The sequence below is a fragment of the Camelus ferus genome, chromosome 19 (genome assembly GCF_009834535.1).
Source record: "Camelus ferus isolate YT-003-E chromosome 19, BCGSAC_Cfer_1.0, whole genome shotgun sequence".
In the NCBI taxonomy this organism is placed as follows: Eukaryota; Metazoa; Chordata; class Mammalia; order Artiodactyla; family Camelidae; genus Camelus; species Camelus ferus.
In genome coordinates, this window is record NC_045714.1 from 15,162,123 (window position 1) to 15,177,800 (window position 15,678).

The 15,678-nt window shown below is 59.6% G+C and overlaps 1 protein-coding gene across 2 annotated transcripts in view; it reads right to left on the minus strand.

The window, feature by feature from the left end:
• The window catches only part of ZBTB46 (zinc finger and BTB domain containing 46), a 52,021-nt gene extending 37,630 nt beyond the window's left edge, over nucleotides 1-14,391 (minus strand). The window contains exon 1 of one of the 2 annotated variants that reach the window (XM_032461601.1): nucleotides 14,172-14,391. The gene's annotated coding sequence lies outside the window, so the exon portion shown is untranslated. The remainder of the gene's footprint in view (nucleotides 1-14,171) is intronic. The other variant, XM_032461600.1, reaches the window with a different exon arrangement.
• Nucleotides 14,392-15,678: the final 1,287 nt, after the last annotated feature.

Genomic DNA, 15,678 nt, shown 5'->3' on the forward strand with positions numbered 1-15,678 from the left:
CTGGCCCCCTCAGGGTGGCCCTTCCCGACATCACACAGACAGAGGAACCATGAGCACCTCGGCCACAGCATCTCGGGGGATGAGGAACCCCTGTGTTTCAGAATGGTTCAATGAGAAGCAACGGCCACAACACAGACCAGAGATGGCATAGCACCCTGCGGGTCTGGTGGGAGAGAGAATGGAACAAGGAGATGGGTCCGGGCCAGCCAGAGACCCCCAACCAGCCAACGGCAGGGCCGGTGCAGGCCTCAGGCCAAGACGGGGAACCCAGAGGCCAGCACTTCGAAGGGAGATGCAGACTCTCAGGGGACAGCAGCCCCCCAGCGGGGGTCCCAAGTGCCCTGATTCAGGTTCTGGCACAGGGAGAGTGACTGGGGCCCTGGGGACAAGTGTGGGGACAGGGAGGGAACAGAAGAGGACCAGGCAGTGTCAGGAAGGCCTCCGATGAAGACTAAGTCAGAGCCAGCCAGGGGTCCAGGTACGTCCCCCTGCCGGTTGGAAGCTGGTCTGGGGAACTTGCATTTTGGGGTTGGGGCGAGAAAGGGGAAGAGGTCCCCTCTTACGCCTGTGCTCCCAGGCACCTCCCACTAGACTCCAGTCTCATTCTGGACCTTTCTTCCCTAAACCACACTTGATCGTAATGAGCAGCTAAACTCCTCTCAGCTCACTCAGGCTGTGTGCCGGGCCCCCGGCCATACAAATCTGCTTGTTTTAACAGGTGGATCTACAAAGGCAAATCCTGCCGTGACACAGAGGGATGCAACCCCACCAACCACCACCACCACTCAGCTACTGACACTTCCTCCTCCTCCAGGAAGCCTCCAAGGGCTCCTCCCCTGACAGCACACATGAGGCCTCTGTCACCTGACGCTGCCACACTGTCCCTCCAAGTCTGGGAGCCTCTCGGCAGAAGGTCCACATCCCAGCGCTGATCAAGCTCAGTGCACACCCTTGGGGCCAACAAAGCCACAGGACCTTTTTACATGGAACCTGGGATTTTGAAATCTTACATTTTAAAATAAATATGGCTTAAATGTCCCATCTTAACCGTTGGTAGAAGTGGAGCGAGATGGCAGCTTCCTGGTCCTGGCTGGGGCTGAAGGTGGGCAGTGAGGCTGTGCCACTGACTGGCCACACACCCCATGACAGCCCAGTGCCAAGTGCTCTGGGTCTCACAATTCAGAGCAGACACCACAGGTGTGGCTGACGTGTGGGCTCTGAAGCTCTGGGTTAGTCACAGCTCATAGCAAAGTTGGGGGATGGGTACTGAGTTACCAGCTGTTGTGGGGTGAACCGTGTCCCCAAAAGACAGTGCCTGTGAATGTCAACTTGTTTGGAAATAGGGTCTTTGCAGATTTTACCAAGTTCAGATGTGGCCATAACACAGTGGGACTGGGGATGTGGCCACCAGCCCAGGGACGCCCTCAGCCACAGAGCTGAAGAGGCAGGAAGGACCCTCCCCTGGAGCCCGAGGAGGGAGCTCGGCCCTGCGACACCGCGACTGCATGTCTGGCCTCTGAACTGAAAAGGAACACGTCTCTGTTGTGTTAGCTATACCAGTTTGTGGCACTTTGTGACAAAAGCCCGAGAAAAAGCCACACATCAATGTAAATGTTTTTTTTTAAGTTTTCTTAAAAAGAAAGCTGACAAGGCTTAACAAGGCAGAAGACTATTTCCTTGGATTTTAAGTCTGCGATGCGCTGTAACTTGAAGTGTCACCTCTAACGCTCGTGCTCTCCGCCACCAAGAAAAACAGTCTGCGTGGGAAGTAAGTGGGAGCAAGGCCTGCTCTCCAGCAGCGCGACCGTCTCTGGTTGTCTTTCTGCCTTGTTGCTTTGAAACACTTTCCAACCTCAGGAAAAGTTACAGTAGTAATTCAGAGAACTCTCATCCACCCCTTAAACCAGATACGGGATTTTTTTAACACTTTGCAACATTCTTTTACATCCAGTAACTGCTGGAATCAGTCTCTGTGAAAACAAGAGAAGGCACCCCACTTAAGATGCTGCCTGAGAATCGCTGGTGATGCAGAACCTGGGCCTGGACCCCACGCAGCGGCAGAAACACGTGTCCATAACCTCTTAGGCTGGCGGCAGGCAGGGAGCACCACGGACGGACGACGGACGCAGGGGCCTGCACTAATGTTTGCCCGGCACCAGCAGAATCTCAGCCAGCCAATCGGATGTCTCCAAGGCCCCGCTCTCATTTCTGCAAAGGCCTTTCAGACGGTGAACACTCGTTAGATGCCAAGTAAGTGAGGGCTGGTGGCCGGCTGCTGAGAGAATGAAGAGAGCTGTCCGAGCAGGAGGCAGACAGGGCGGCTCCTCTGACACAGGCGAGTCCTGCCTCCACCACTCGGCAACCCCCCGCCTCGGGATCATCCAGTCCTGGGCTTCCCCGTGGCATCGGTGGCATCGACGACACGGCAGTCCCAGGACTGACCAGGCTTCAGCAGTGAACAGGCCACACTGCCCCTGACACCCCCACAGGGGCCAGCGGGCCCCTGACTGAGGGGCCGATGCAGCACCAGCTGGGGGCACAGGCCAGCCCAAAGGGCCAGAGATGGGGGTGGAGGACGGACACAGGAGACCAAGGTGGGGCAGACCTGGCCAGGGGCCCCGGCATGGGGGTCACGTGGACCACTCGGAATCAGCTGGGCGCTAGCTCAGCGGGTGCTGTAGGTCCCAGGGGACAGGGGAGAATCCCGGGGAGGGGGCCCTGAGGGAGGGTCCTGGGGGAGAGGCTTGGGGGAGGGCTTCTGGGTCAGAGGCCTTGAAGAAGGGGCCCTGGGGGAGAGTCCTGGGAGGCCAGGCTTGGGGCACCCTGTCCCGCTCCCGCGTCTGCCTGGGGAAGCCCCTTCTGCCAAGTGCGGGCTGGGACAGCTCCCAGGTGCTGTAAGAAATGAAAGGACAGACCTGGGAGCTGCCACTGACTTGCGGACTTGTGGGGAGATGTACCAGGGAGGGCTGGGGGGCACACAGGGGCTCCCCAAACCTACCCTATTGACAAATGGCCACGGCCCACGGGGAGGGCCCCCCCCACCCAGACCCCTCCTGGAGGCTTCACCGCCCCTGGCACAGAACGGGGCGGCACAGGGCTGAGGGGTGGGCACCTCTGTGTGAGGACAAAGCCCTGCAGGGTCTTGGCCAGGAAGCAAGCATCCTTCTGGAGTGCATCTTGTGTGCCTGAGTCACAGGTGTGCTCCAGCTTTACCCCAGTTCTGCTCTGGGCCCCTACCCCAAGGAGACAACCCCGACACACTGAGAATAAACAAGCCCCAACTCAGAGGAGCAGAAGTGTCGCTGACATGGGCACTGGGACGTTTATGAGAAACAAGGGGGAAATCAGAGCAGAGAGCAGGACCGGGCGTGTGCTCAGACCCCTTCCCCTCCCAGCAAGCCCCTCATTCACAAAACTCACAGGTGAGAGGCGTGTCCACCACACACTGGCACGGGGCAGAAGGACACCAGGGAACCAGCGCCCAGGAGGCAGAATCCAGCATCACACGAGAGACCCCACACTTCCTCTCCTTCTGGGCCCCTAACGCAGGTGGTAGGGATCACACGGTGTCTGTGCTTGACCTTCACCAACTTGAAAAGGATGTTTCAACTGAAAGGATGGCAGATCGTCCACCCCCTCAGGCCCCAGACCCCGCATGGACGCTGGCTGCGTGGATGTGAACACAGTCTCACGCAGAAAACCTCAGGCTGTCATGGGGCCGGGTACCCCCCCCGGGGGGGGGGCACAGGCGGCTCCTTCCTGCCCCCTCCCCTGCCCTGGGCCCACCAGCACCGAGGCTCTGGCTCTGACTTCTAACAAGAAAAAGGACAGTCCCCATGGGCCCTGGGCACAAGCAGCACTCTCTCCACAGGTGTTTCCCGGGGCCCTGGCGGAAGGCGTGGTGCGCGGGGAGGGGACGGCCAAGCTGTGCCGCCTAGCAGGTTCCCTTAAATATGGTGTCGTCGTTGACTGGTGTCCAGGAAAGCCGGCAGCAGCTTCCCGTCCCACCGTGACGTCCGGCTCTGCCAGAGCCCGTCTTTTCCTCAAGGGACGGGGAAATTCTAGGATCAGACCCTACGTCACTTAGCCATGCATATATTTCATCAGCTGCCACTGGCACAGCGGCGGCCAGCTCAGCGTCTCAGCCCGAGTGTCGGCTGTGCGTGAAAATGACTTACGTGGGGGGTGACGGTTCAGGGGCAGAGCACACGCCTCGCGTGCCCGAGGTCCTTGGATCAGTCCCCGTTGCCTCAACTAAAAATAGGTAAATAAATAAATAAGCCTAATCTCCCCCCCAAAAAATAAAAACTTAAAAAAAAAAAGACTTACCTGGGGGAAAAAAAAATCTGAGGTAAATTAGTTCACATTAAGATATTTAAAAGGAATGACTGCAAAAAAAGTTACTTTAAAAAGACAGAATTATGTTAAAAAAGATGTTCCTCCACTTTATTAACGGATGGCAAACCTAAAATTTTTAAATAAAACTTACACAGGTGATGATTATTTTCTAAACTCCATGTACATCTCCTTAACAAAAGGTGCACATACCTGTAAGAGCAGGCGCCAAACAGAAAACCACGCCACCGCCACACTCTGGGTGCCGAGCACGCGGCACTCGGGTCCCCGAAGACGCGGGAGGGGCCGCGCCCGCCCTCACCTTGGCCCTCCCAGCCCCTCGCAGGAGGACAGGCCAGGGCTGCTTCTGGGCCCTGGACGCCACCAGGCAGACCAGCACGTGGGACCAGCAGCTCCGACTCTTCAACACAGCACAGAACTGAGTGAAGGGAGATTTCAGAGGCGTCTGTGGACTCAGCCAGATCCAACTCAAGGCAGCCGGCAGTAAAGACACGGGCAGTCTCCCACCCCAAGTCCACACCGGGGACCCTACGGAGGGACTCCCAGGCTCTCGGCTGCGTGTCGGCCGTGCCAGTGAAGCCGAGGAGGGCGAGACGGAGTGTCTGTGATCTGCTTTAAAATCGTCCAGAGGGAAAAACAGAAGGAGACGAGTGAACGGGAAGAGAGCCGCTGGGGGTGACTGCTGCTAGTGAAGGAAACACCCTCCCAATTCTGGGTCTGCCCGAAAACTTCCAAAGTAAGATCCGAAAATACAAGCAGGTCACCAAAGAACAACACGCCTTTCACAGACTGGGGAGCACGTGTAACTGAGCGAGGCAGGGGCTGGAGGAGGTGTCCGGTCCCGCAGCCCTCGCCTCCCGGGCTGCGCGGGCCCGCGGCAGGGGGAGGCACAGCCCTACGGTCTGCAGAGGGCCCGCCTCCTCCCACAACATCAGGCAACAGCCGTTGTTTGCGGGCTGACCTCGGCGTGATCGGAGTGACAGCAGCAACCCTGGCCTCCCGAGGGTGCGGGCTCCTGGCAACCCCGGGACCCACGGGGAGGGACCACACCTGTGACTGCGGACGACACGCTGGGGACCGCAGCCACACCCCCACCCCCAGCCCCGCAGGGACCAAGGACCCCCCCGCAGTCATCACGGCCTCAGACTCGGACTTTCAGACCAGCTGCTTCAGGACACTATCTGGTGTGAGGGGAAGTTCCCTGTGTCGCTGTAGTGTGAGAGCTCTAAATTGGAAGACTGCGTCTCAACAGCTGATACCCTTCGTGTTCCTGAGTGTCCTGGCATTAAAAACGCCACCCTGAAAGGGGCCTCAGGTCTCACCAGCTGCCTGAGGGGGAGGAGGGTCCGGGTCCGATGGGGGTGGGGCAGGTGGGCACACGTGCACACAGCAGTGCAGGGGGCAGTAACCACTCGCCCCACCGCCCCTGGACCCCTGGGGCTCAGCCCCCCTCCCCACCACGCCTCCCTCCAGGCCCCCCGTGTCCCCCTCCCAGGCAGGGGCTGACTTCTGTCTTTGCTCTGTCGCTTCCCCTCTGGGGACATGCGACCCGGCAGAGCAGGACCTCGTGGGCTGCCGTGTCCCCAGGCCGACAGCCCTGCTTCCCGCAGGTCTGCCGGGTGCTTGCTGATACGGCGGTCACCGGCCACATCTGCTATGCCATCCAGGGAAAGGCGGGCGTGAGGCGACAGCTGGTGATGGATGGAGAGCCTCAATAAATGCTGGGACTGAGAAATAAAGGTGGAAATCTGTCCAGCAAACCCCAGCTCTACTGGTGCTGTGGGTGGAACCATGTTCCCCCAGAAGATACGACCAAGTCCTCACCACGGGTGCCTGGGAACGTGACCTCACCCGGAAATGGAGTCTTTGCAGATATAATCACGTTAAGATAGAGTCGCTCTGGTGGACCTGATTCAGTATGACCGGTGTCCTTATAAGAAGAGGGAAACCTGGACACCAGGGGCCAAGGCCATGGGAATGGACAGGAGACTGAGGGATGTGTCTTGGCCAACAACACCCAGGATGGCCGGCAGCTCAGAAACTGGAAGAGGCATGAGAGGTCCTCCCCGGAGCCTCCAGGCAGGGGGCCCACACCTTGAGCAGGCCTTCCGGCCTCCAGAATAAATCCCTGTTGTTTTAAGGGGGCAGGTTTGTCGTACTTCGTTATGACAGCCCCGGGAACCTCTTAAAACAGCAACCTAACTCACAGTGACTGCAGGAAGGGCCCCAGATCTGCGTGGTCCTGTGCACCAGGCCCACCCTCGTCCGATTCAGGAGTGTGGGCGAGGTTGGAAGATGCATCTTTATGAAGCTCTCAAGGGCTTCCGAGATGAGCGCCACTGACGTGGTCCACCCGCCACCCAAGAGACATGTGGCGAAGCCACTCGTGTCCGGACCCTGGAGGGCTTCACAGCACAGCGGCTCCACCTCACCTCCGCACCTGCGCCAGGGCACGCATCCCCACCCACCGCGGGCGACGTAGGGGAACGTGGGAGTGCACGTCCCATGCCAGCGAAAGAGCTGATGCCGGGCACCCGGGCGGCTCTGCAGGGAAGCATGGACCCGGCACGCCCACTCGCCCAGCTGCACCCTGGGCGGCTTCCGGACAACGGATGGACAAACCATTATCTGTGCTAACAGCTACACGTCCGTCTCAGTGTCTACCAAGAAAACTACAACCACGGCACCAAACTCATGATTTCACGACTATTCTTGCTTCTCAAGACCAAGCGAAAGAAATTTACGAGTGAGGTCGGTGGGATCCCCAGTGTCCAATCTGGGCAGAGCTCGGGGAAACTGAAGAGATGGTGCCTGCCCTGCTGGCTTCTCCAGGCGCCACGCGTCTGCCGACCTCAGAGGAAGACACCTCGTGTTTGAACCACCTCCCGACCCTCTGCTGGAGAGGATTTGCCAGACGCAGCGAAGGCGCATCTCCTGGGCTGACCCTCCCGATCTGCTTCTCCCTGGAAGTACTCCCGGCTCGGCGCATCCTGAGCTCCCAGCTGGCCGCACAGGAACCACCGTCGCCGCGGTACTGCCGCTGTCAGAAACGTGTAGCCACCTCTGCTCAGGGGTCCTGGCATGTGGGGTTTCCACCTGGTGCAGAATGTGAAGCAGCAGGCGACTGAGAAGCCAGACCAGGGAGGAGAAGGAAGGAAGCTGCAAGAGTGCCTTTCCACAGCCTAGTGCTTCCCACACTGTCCAGTCCAGCTCAGTGACTGGGCGGAGAGGGACATCCAAGGACAGTGTTGTCTGGTCCCTCTTTGTTCTACCCATAACGTAAGGAAAAACAAGAAAAGTCAGTGTCTCCAGTGTTAAAGGCCCCTTTCCTCAGGCCCCAGTGGGCCCATCACTGACCCCATGGAGGCCCATCACTACCCACTTCTGAAAAGTTCTTCAAAACACTCTGAGGTTGAGGGGAAGATCTTCCCACAAAATCAAAGTGATGAAGTCCCAGTGCTCCTATACCATCATAGGCCATGGAAGACCACCACATCCTTGTGGAGCAAACGTGAACTTCCTGCTTATGGAGCGACCCACGCACAACCAGAAGCGAAAGCAAAAGTGACAGCAGGTGGCAGCGGGCGCAGGGAAACAGCACGGCCATGAACGGGACTGTTCAGAGAGCAAGGCGCAGGCTGCCCCCCAGGGGCTCTGCCTGCCTGGCGGAAGCTCGGCTCTTTCGAAGTTAGTGCCCACGTGGCTTTGTGTCCAGACTCCTTTGGTTTCCCTTCAGAAACTAAAAACTAGAAATGTACACACCGTCGGGAACAGTCACCTCAAACCACAGGGATGATTTGGGAAACCTTCAGGATGTACGGAGACCCCGGGCTCTCCCAGGATGGCAGGAACTCATTTCCTTAGCTCTCTCTCCTCCGAGAATCTTTATTCAGGGAAATGCCTGCCTTTAATGTTTAGTCGGTAGTGAAATCTTATTACTAACATTTTTAGAAGCCGGTGGAAGAAGCACTGATCTGTAGGCTCTGAAACAGGCAGCAGAGAACACGCACTCAGGCCACCAGCCAACAGAAGCCGCGCTGAGGTGGTTTTCACGGGATGCGGCAGGGAACCAAAGAGCAGAGAGCTTCTGTCCCACCTCTCTGAGTCTGAGTGCCCTGAAACAACCCCAGACCCCTGCCGGGGGGGCTCCACCCTGTTTGAGGGACAGGCCCCAAATGAGAATGTGTCAAAAGCTCTGGGACCTCTCCCCAACCCTGGGGTCTGGGGGCTCTCGGGCCCCAAGAGAAGAATGCAGAAAGGCCCTTGGTGCTTTAACCCCAGGAGCTCCCTGGCCAGCCAACGCAGGGCTCAGTCCCACGTGGCCCAGCAGTGTCCCCCACCTGGTCTCTGGATCTGAAGACCCACTGTAAAGTCAATGGCTGCTGTTTGGGAAGAAGCTGAGCAGCACAGATCTGAGGGCACAGACCTGACGGCACGTGGGACCTGCCCATCAGTGGGGGTGGGGCGGGAGGAGGTGGGCCGCATCCTGGGCTCCAGGCCCCAGCCCTGCAGCTCTGCCCCATGAGGCCACTTGCTGCCACCCCCGAAACAAGCGTCAATCCTGTCCCTGCGTCCCGCTTCCCGTCATGACCTCTCCTCCTCTCGGGACCAGAGCGCGTGCACCGGCAGGCCTGCTCCACTTTCTGTTCAGAAGGGCGGATGTGGGCCACGGAGCCAGCCGCGGGGCTGGTGGGAACAGCTGGATCACGCTGGAAAAGCAAGCGGGGTTTTAAGCACAGACGGGAGGGTGCAGGTGACACAAAGCCGCCTTGTGAGAGACCAGGGGTCGGGCGTGTCTCAGGCCAGCGTGCCCACTTCCCTGCAACGGGCGCAGGAGCCTGGGCCTCAGAACCACCTTGGGAGTCGAGTCTCTGACTCGACCTTACCGGAAGCATAGGGGACACCGCTGGTCCGGGCACTGCAGCGAGGACCTGGGCCTAGGAGCCGGGCGCCCCGTGATCCTGGGCCACTGCCTGCGCAGGCAGCTTGCTTCCCGCCTCTGCGGGAACTACTGCTTCTGTCGACATTTTCTGAGCTGTCTTTGAACTTCCCAAGTAAAAGGAAACTGTTGCTCAAAAGCTTCATTCCTTCGAATGGGATGAGATGAGAAAAGAAAATACACCCGTTTAAGGTGCGAACAGACCGCACCAGACACAAAGGCCCACAGAGGGCAGCGTCTCCAAGGCCTGTCCGAGGCGCCTGCCCGACACGCTTCCACCGAGGCGCCGCCATTCCATTCGTCCACCCGAGTTCCTCCACTCGACCTCCCTCCGCCTCTGGGGCCTGCAGCACAACCGGAACCGCACCCCACACACACTCGTCTCCTCCGGTCCTCCGGGGCCACCCTCACAGTGGCACCCCCATTGCCCCATCCACCCTCTCACTGTGACCGCCTCCTCGAGCACACACAGTGGGCCGACTGGTGGGTTACAAGAGTGTGTTTCCAGAAAGCCCGTCTGTCTGCATCACCCCACGCCATTCCTGTGTAACTCAGGGCAGCCAACCTTTGTATGTGGGGGATCACTCCTGGGACGTCAGTCTGGAGAGCAGCAAGTCCACACTGCAGACAGGTAAGCGGCTGACGGGGGGGATTCTCGCTGGGCTCTCCGGGCCCTGGGCATGGCCGGATGACTGCGTCAGAGTGGAGCCGCGGAAGCTCACAGGTCACACCCTCCGTGCTCTGAGAGGGCGACCTGCCCAAAGCAAGTGTCCCCCTTCCATGAGGCAGCCGTGGCTGCTGCAGATTCTCAGCCCAAGAGGGCTGCTCCACGGAGGAGGATGACCCCCGGCCTTGGGCCTTCTCGCAGCAGACCATGTAACCAGAGGGAGATGAAGCAGCGATGCAAGCAAAACCTTACAAAGAAGTGCCTCGACCCGCAAGTAGCAGTGCTGCCTGCCTTATGTAAATAAGGACATCTGAGAATCAGTCACAAATGCGGATCTTTCCAGAGGAGGACTGCACACCTGTCCCACAAGGTGATGCAGTGATGAGGTGCCCCTCGGGGACCAGGAACAGGACTGCTTCACTGAGACTTCCCCCAAAAGACGAAGCGTGCTCTGTGACCCTGGATGTTCAGGATGGAATTTGTGTGCTGAATCAAGACCTGAATCAAACCATCACTTGAAACTAAATCACTTCTCACACCCACCCCCCACAGCCAGTCAGCCCCCCGAAAGCTGCCTGGCCCCAAGGGTCCTGCCCTCTCACTTGCTATCCACTCTCTGCAAAGCAGAAGTTAGGACAGAATTCGCTCCCCAAGTGCCAGGACAAGGAGCTGGTACTGTGGGTCCAACGCTGGACTGGGGAGGGGTCTGCAAGGACACCCTTTCCCTCCAATAGTTCTTAGAGACTCAGACGTGCCCCACCACCACCACCATCCTGCTCCGAGATCTCACTAGCATTTGTCACCCACATTGGGTCACATCAGTGGTTCCTGTATGCCCCCCACCCTGGCCCATCCTGGGAGGTCACCGGCCCCTCTGCAAGAACTCTGTCCCCAGTCTGGCCCGCAGGCTGGTCTACAGCAGGGCTTCAAATACGCAGTCTCTGTCAGGAATAGAAACTCCGCGAGTATCTGCCCAGCACGACTAGAAAGACACAACAGCTCTGTAAATGCTGCTGAAAATACGCTAACATCATTTTCCGACTTTCTAAAGAGCCTAGGTCACTGACTTTTTAAGGCCAAACAGTGATGTTTTAAAATACTTAGTCATTTAAAATCTAAATAAGAGTTAAGCAGCATGGCTAATACAGAACGGAACACTGCGTAAATCACACTGACATCAAATCTGACAGGTCTGGCTTGTTTTCATCCTTTACTAGAACAACTTTCTAGTTTGTTAGGAACTTTTCCATGATGCCCCCACCTGTGGACAGTACCACCATACATATTCTGCCATCACCCGCACATCGGAACACTAAGCCCCAACTCATGTGTCAGGTGCATAAAGGCAGAGAAGAGAGCAAGCCTGGACACCCCTGCGGTCCAAGACCCCAGCTGTACTGGCCGCACCAGAGCCAGAGCCAAGAGCGGAGGACATGTGCCAAGATTAAGACAAGACAACTGTGTATCAAAGACTTAACTGAGTCTTGCGGCCTCAAGAGAGATTTTCAATCATCCATTTATTCTGACGAGTTAGGCCCTTCAAGCAAACTTGTGGTGACAGAAGAATCTTTCTTGCTCAGGGGACGGGGCAGATTCACAAGGGAATTCTTGACAACCTACCATCACTCAACAGACTTTAAAATCTGCTAAATCAGAGAGAAGAGGGGGCAGGGTACAGCTCAGTGGTAAAGTGCACACCTAGCACGCATGAGGTCCTGGATTCAATCCCCAGTACCTCCACTAAGTAAATAAATTAATTAATTAAATTACCTCCCCCATCAAAAACAGAGAGAGAGAAAGCCTACATTTTTATGAGAACACGAAGCCCCCAGAGCAGGGGCCAAGAGCAGTGGTTTCTAGAATTCTCCATCCACTTCAACGCAGCAGCCAAGAGGGCACCTGAACACCTAAGACATTGGCAGAGCGAGGAATTAAGTTCACGGCTCGCCGGGCCCGCTGCAGACCTGCACAGACAGTTGTGCGGGTGCTCTCAGCTGGTCGAAGGCCTCTGGTAGAGAGCAGAACAGACTGCACGGCTGCCCCAGAAACACAGACCCCCGGGACACCGTGGCCCACTTTCCCTTAATTTGAAAAACCCCACGTAAGGACAATGTTGGAAAGTTGTTAATACTTGGTTCAACATGTTTGCAAATAACACATCGTCTGACTGCAGAAGTCCTGGGAGCTGCCTCACCCATTCTCAGTGCTGACCACACCTTCCAGTGCGAATGTGTGACCTACGGCAGCAAGGCGTCACCCTGACCTGGATAACTGAGTCGGGACTTGGAGCATCCCAGAGGGTTGGTGCCCCTGCAGCCAACAGTCTGCCAATCCTGAACGTCAGATACAGGATGTGGACAAACAGCTCATTTTCAAACACAAAACAGCTAAACCCGAACAGCAATTATCTCACCTAATCGAAACCAAATTCTTACACCCAGGATGATGTCAGTGAGGCCCACTTACATGTCATCCGGAGACTGGCTTCCAGGAAAGGATGAATTTTTGGTTTATCCTAAGGTAAGTACTTTCCACCACTTCCTAAAGAGAACTCTCGCAACAACACGCCCCCAAACATGCACACCTTCTTCCCTTCAGTAAAGGGAATGAAAATAATTATCAAGAGGGCACACTGTCTAAGTTCCTACTTAAATCCAGTAACTTCTGCTTCAGATCACTCACTCCTTTCCGGAATAGCAAGGTGTCCAAAGTTTTCAATTCAAAATGTACCAAGTGGAAGGGTTCTACTATGAGAGAATTCTGTTGTCTACTTCATTATTCATGCGAAAAACCCTTCTAAAAATGTCCCTTTCGGGGAACAAACTATTTCCCACTCTCGGAGAGAGTGCCTTGCACAGACAGCACACGGGCCAGCAACAGAGTGAATCCAGTCTGTTACCCAAAGGGGAAGTTAGCTTTGATAAGAAATCCAGTATGAAAGATTCTACAACAGATACAATTAAAGCGCACACTAGGGCTCCGCACAGGTGTCTGCGCCCAGCCGTTTCGCTAAACGTGTGGCCTAATTAGCATTTCTGTACACAATGCTGATAACGATCTTGCCTCTGTAATCCGCGACAAATACGTCGCTGAGATTGTAGCTCGGAAAGCGTGAAGAAATTCGCTGAGAATCTCAGTCAAACTTTCTTTTGTTTGTATTTCCTCGGTGTCAGAAAATACCAGCCCTTCACCCATTTGGTTTGCACCCAGGCTCCTCGGTCCAGCCCTATTGTGCGTGGTCCGTTAAGCCCGTAAGTCATAAATTTGTTAGCAGAGCTGGAGGGACCCCAACTAGCCAGAATCCTCGTCCTGGTGCAGAAATCCCCCATTTGCCATCGGGATTGAGTTGTCAGACAGGGACTCGCGCTACCCTGTGAAACTGACATGTCTATTTACAGAGAAACAAAGACGCGGCTCGCGGCGGACCCTGCTCTCTCCGCGCGCCCCGTCCGCTCCGCGCGCCCCTCGCCGCTCCGCGCGCCCCGTCCCCTCCGCGCTCCTCTAGCCGCCCGGCCTTGAGGACCCCGCGCCCGGTTCAACCAGTAATTAAAATGGAGACGAGGCTGGTGCCTGGCTTTAGGGGTAGACAATGACCCCCAAGGCCCGGCGGGGCGCGGGGACCCGCCGCGCCCACCTCCCGCAGTTCCGACTCTTGGCAAACTCGGCGCGGGCGGCTCCGGGTGCGGCTCGGCGGCGCGGGAGGGGGGCAAGCAGGGCGGCGCGGGCGGGGGGCGCCAGGACGCCCCCGGGCTGCCTCCTGGGGACGGCGTTGACGCAGCAGAAATTACCAGCTGGAAAATTCCCCTTTCGGAGGTGACGGGGGAGGAACCGCGGCGGCGGCGGCGGCAGGAGGCGCCGAGGGATAGGGGGCGCGGGGCAGCCCCGTCGCCGCCTCCGCCTCCGCGCTCAGCCCCGCGGGGACCCCGCGTCTCCCTCGCCCGCCCCGCCCAGCCGCGCCACCCAAGCACGGGTACCGACGGGGGCCAGGCCGGGGTCGCTATCGCCACCCCGGGAGCCGCAGCCGGGACGCGCCGATCGCCGCCGGGAGGGCGCCCCCGCGGGGCGGGGCGCGGCGGGGCGCGCGGGGCGGGCGGCGGGGGCGCGCCCCGGCTCGGAGTGGCCCCGGCCAGGAGCGGCCCGGCCGGCTCGAGCCCCGGCCCCACTGCGATGCGCCAGCCCGGCCGCGGACAATGAGCCGGCGCCGCTTACCTGTGACCCCATGGGGCGCGGGCGCGGGCGGGCGCCGCGGCCGCCAGACCAGCGCCGGTGATCGCCGCGGCCGCAGGGCGAGCGCTGCGTCCGGGCGGGTCCGAGCTGCGCGCTCGCCTCGGTTGCTGTGTCCGTCTGTCCGTCCGTCCGTCCGTCCGTCAGGCCGGCGCGCGCCCCCGCGCCGCTCCAACCCCCCGGCCCCCGCCGCCCGCGCGCGCGCCCCGCCGGCGGACCCTGACCCCGCCCCCCGGCGCGCGCCCGGCCGCTGCTGATTGGCCCGCGCACTGGCCCCGGCCCCCGGCCACCGCCCCGGGCCCCGCCCCGCCGGCCCGGCCGCTGCCCCGCCCCTCGGTCTGCCGGCTCCGCTCGCGGGGTGGAGGGGGCCGCGGCGGGGGTCGGTTCGCCTCCGCCCCCCCGTGGGCGGCCGGACAGCGGAAGTGCGGGCTAGAGCTCGCTGGGCATTGTGGGAAGCCCCTCCGCGGGGCTGGCGGGGGGCGGGGGCGGCGCGGCGTGGGGTCTCTGGGCGCCGGTGCCCCTTCCCACCGGGACCCAGCCCCCGGGAGACCACCCGATGGGAGATGCGGGTCGAGGCGAGGGCACCGCAACGCCTGCCTGGACTGCGCACCCTGGCTTGCCAGCGCGGCTGTTCCTCTGGGACGCGAGGGTCCCGGGACCACAGGCCGTCCCCGCACCCCGACGCGCAGTCGCGCCGCGTGCCTCTCGCAAACTTCGCGCCTTCCCCGCCGGTTATGCAGGCAGCGCGCTGTGCAACCAACAAGCGCTCCCACGGCGCCCAGGGGCCCGGGGCCGCGCTGTCGAGGGACCTCAGCGCGCCCAGGGAGAAGTGCACCTCGGGGCGCGGGCCACGGGATAGTGCCTGGCACTGGGCTTGGGTTTGGCCAACTTAGGAGAACCGGCGGCAGCGCTCGTCGGTCCTTCCCGCAGCATCGTTTGTCCGCTGTGGGTGAGGGTTCCCGCTAAGGAGCGGGAAGCTAGCGGTCTGGGCCTTGCCCCGCTTCTCCCGCAAGCGATCTCGAATCCTGCTGCCCGAGATGGGCCCTGCCCGTCCCTTCTTGCCCCTGCTTTCCTCGAGTCCTCGGGGCGGGCAGAATAGGAAGATGGGAAGCTGGCCCCGCATTCCTGGCTGGCCTGTGCGGGGGCAAAGGCCACCTCGCTTCCTCTCCCGGGCGCGACGGTGGGAAGGGAGGTGAGCCTGTGGCTGGCTAGCCGCGCAGGGGAGTCGAGCACGAGCGGGCCATCCAATGGGGAGGCGCCGCGGACCGTCTGCGCCCTACCTCCCTGCGGGCCCAGCGCCGCGGAATTCCTCGGGAGGTGGGAGGCGGCGGGCATTACGGACGCTTTCTCAGGATGTGTGAGGAGGCATTCACTGGGCTGCAGTGGGAGTGCAGGCTAGGGGGGTGGGGGAATTCTCCTTGAGTGAACGAGGGCGGCCGCGGTCTGGCAGCCAGCGATGAAAGGCTGGGACACTCCCTCACTGCAGCCGGCG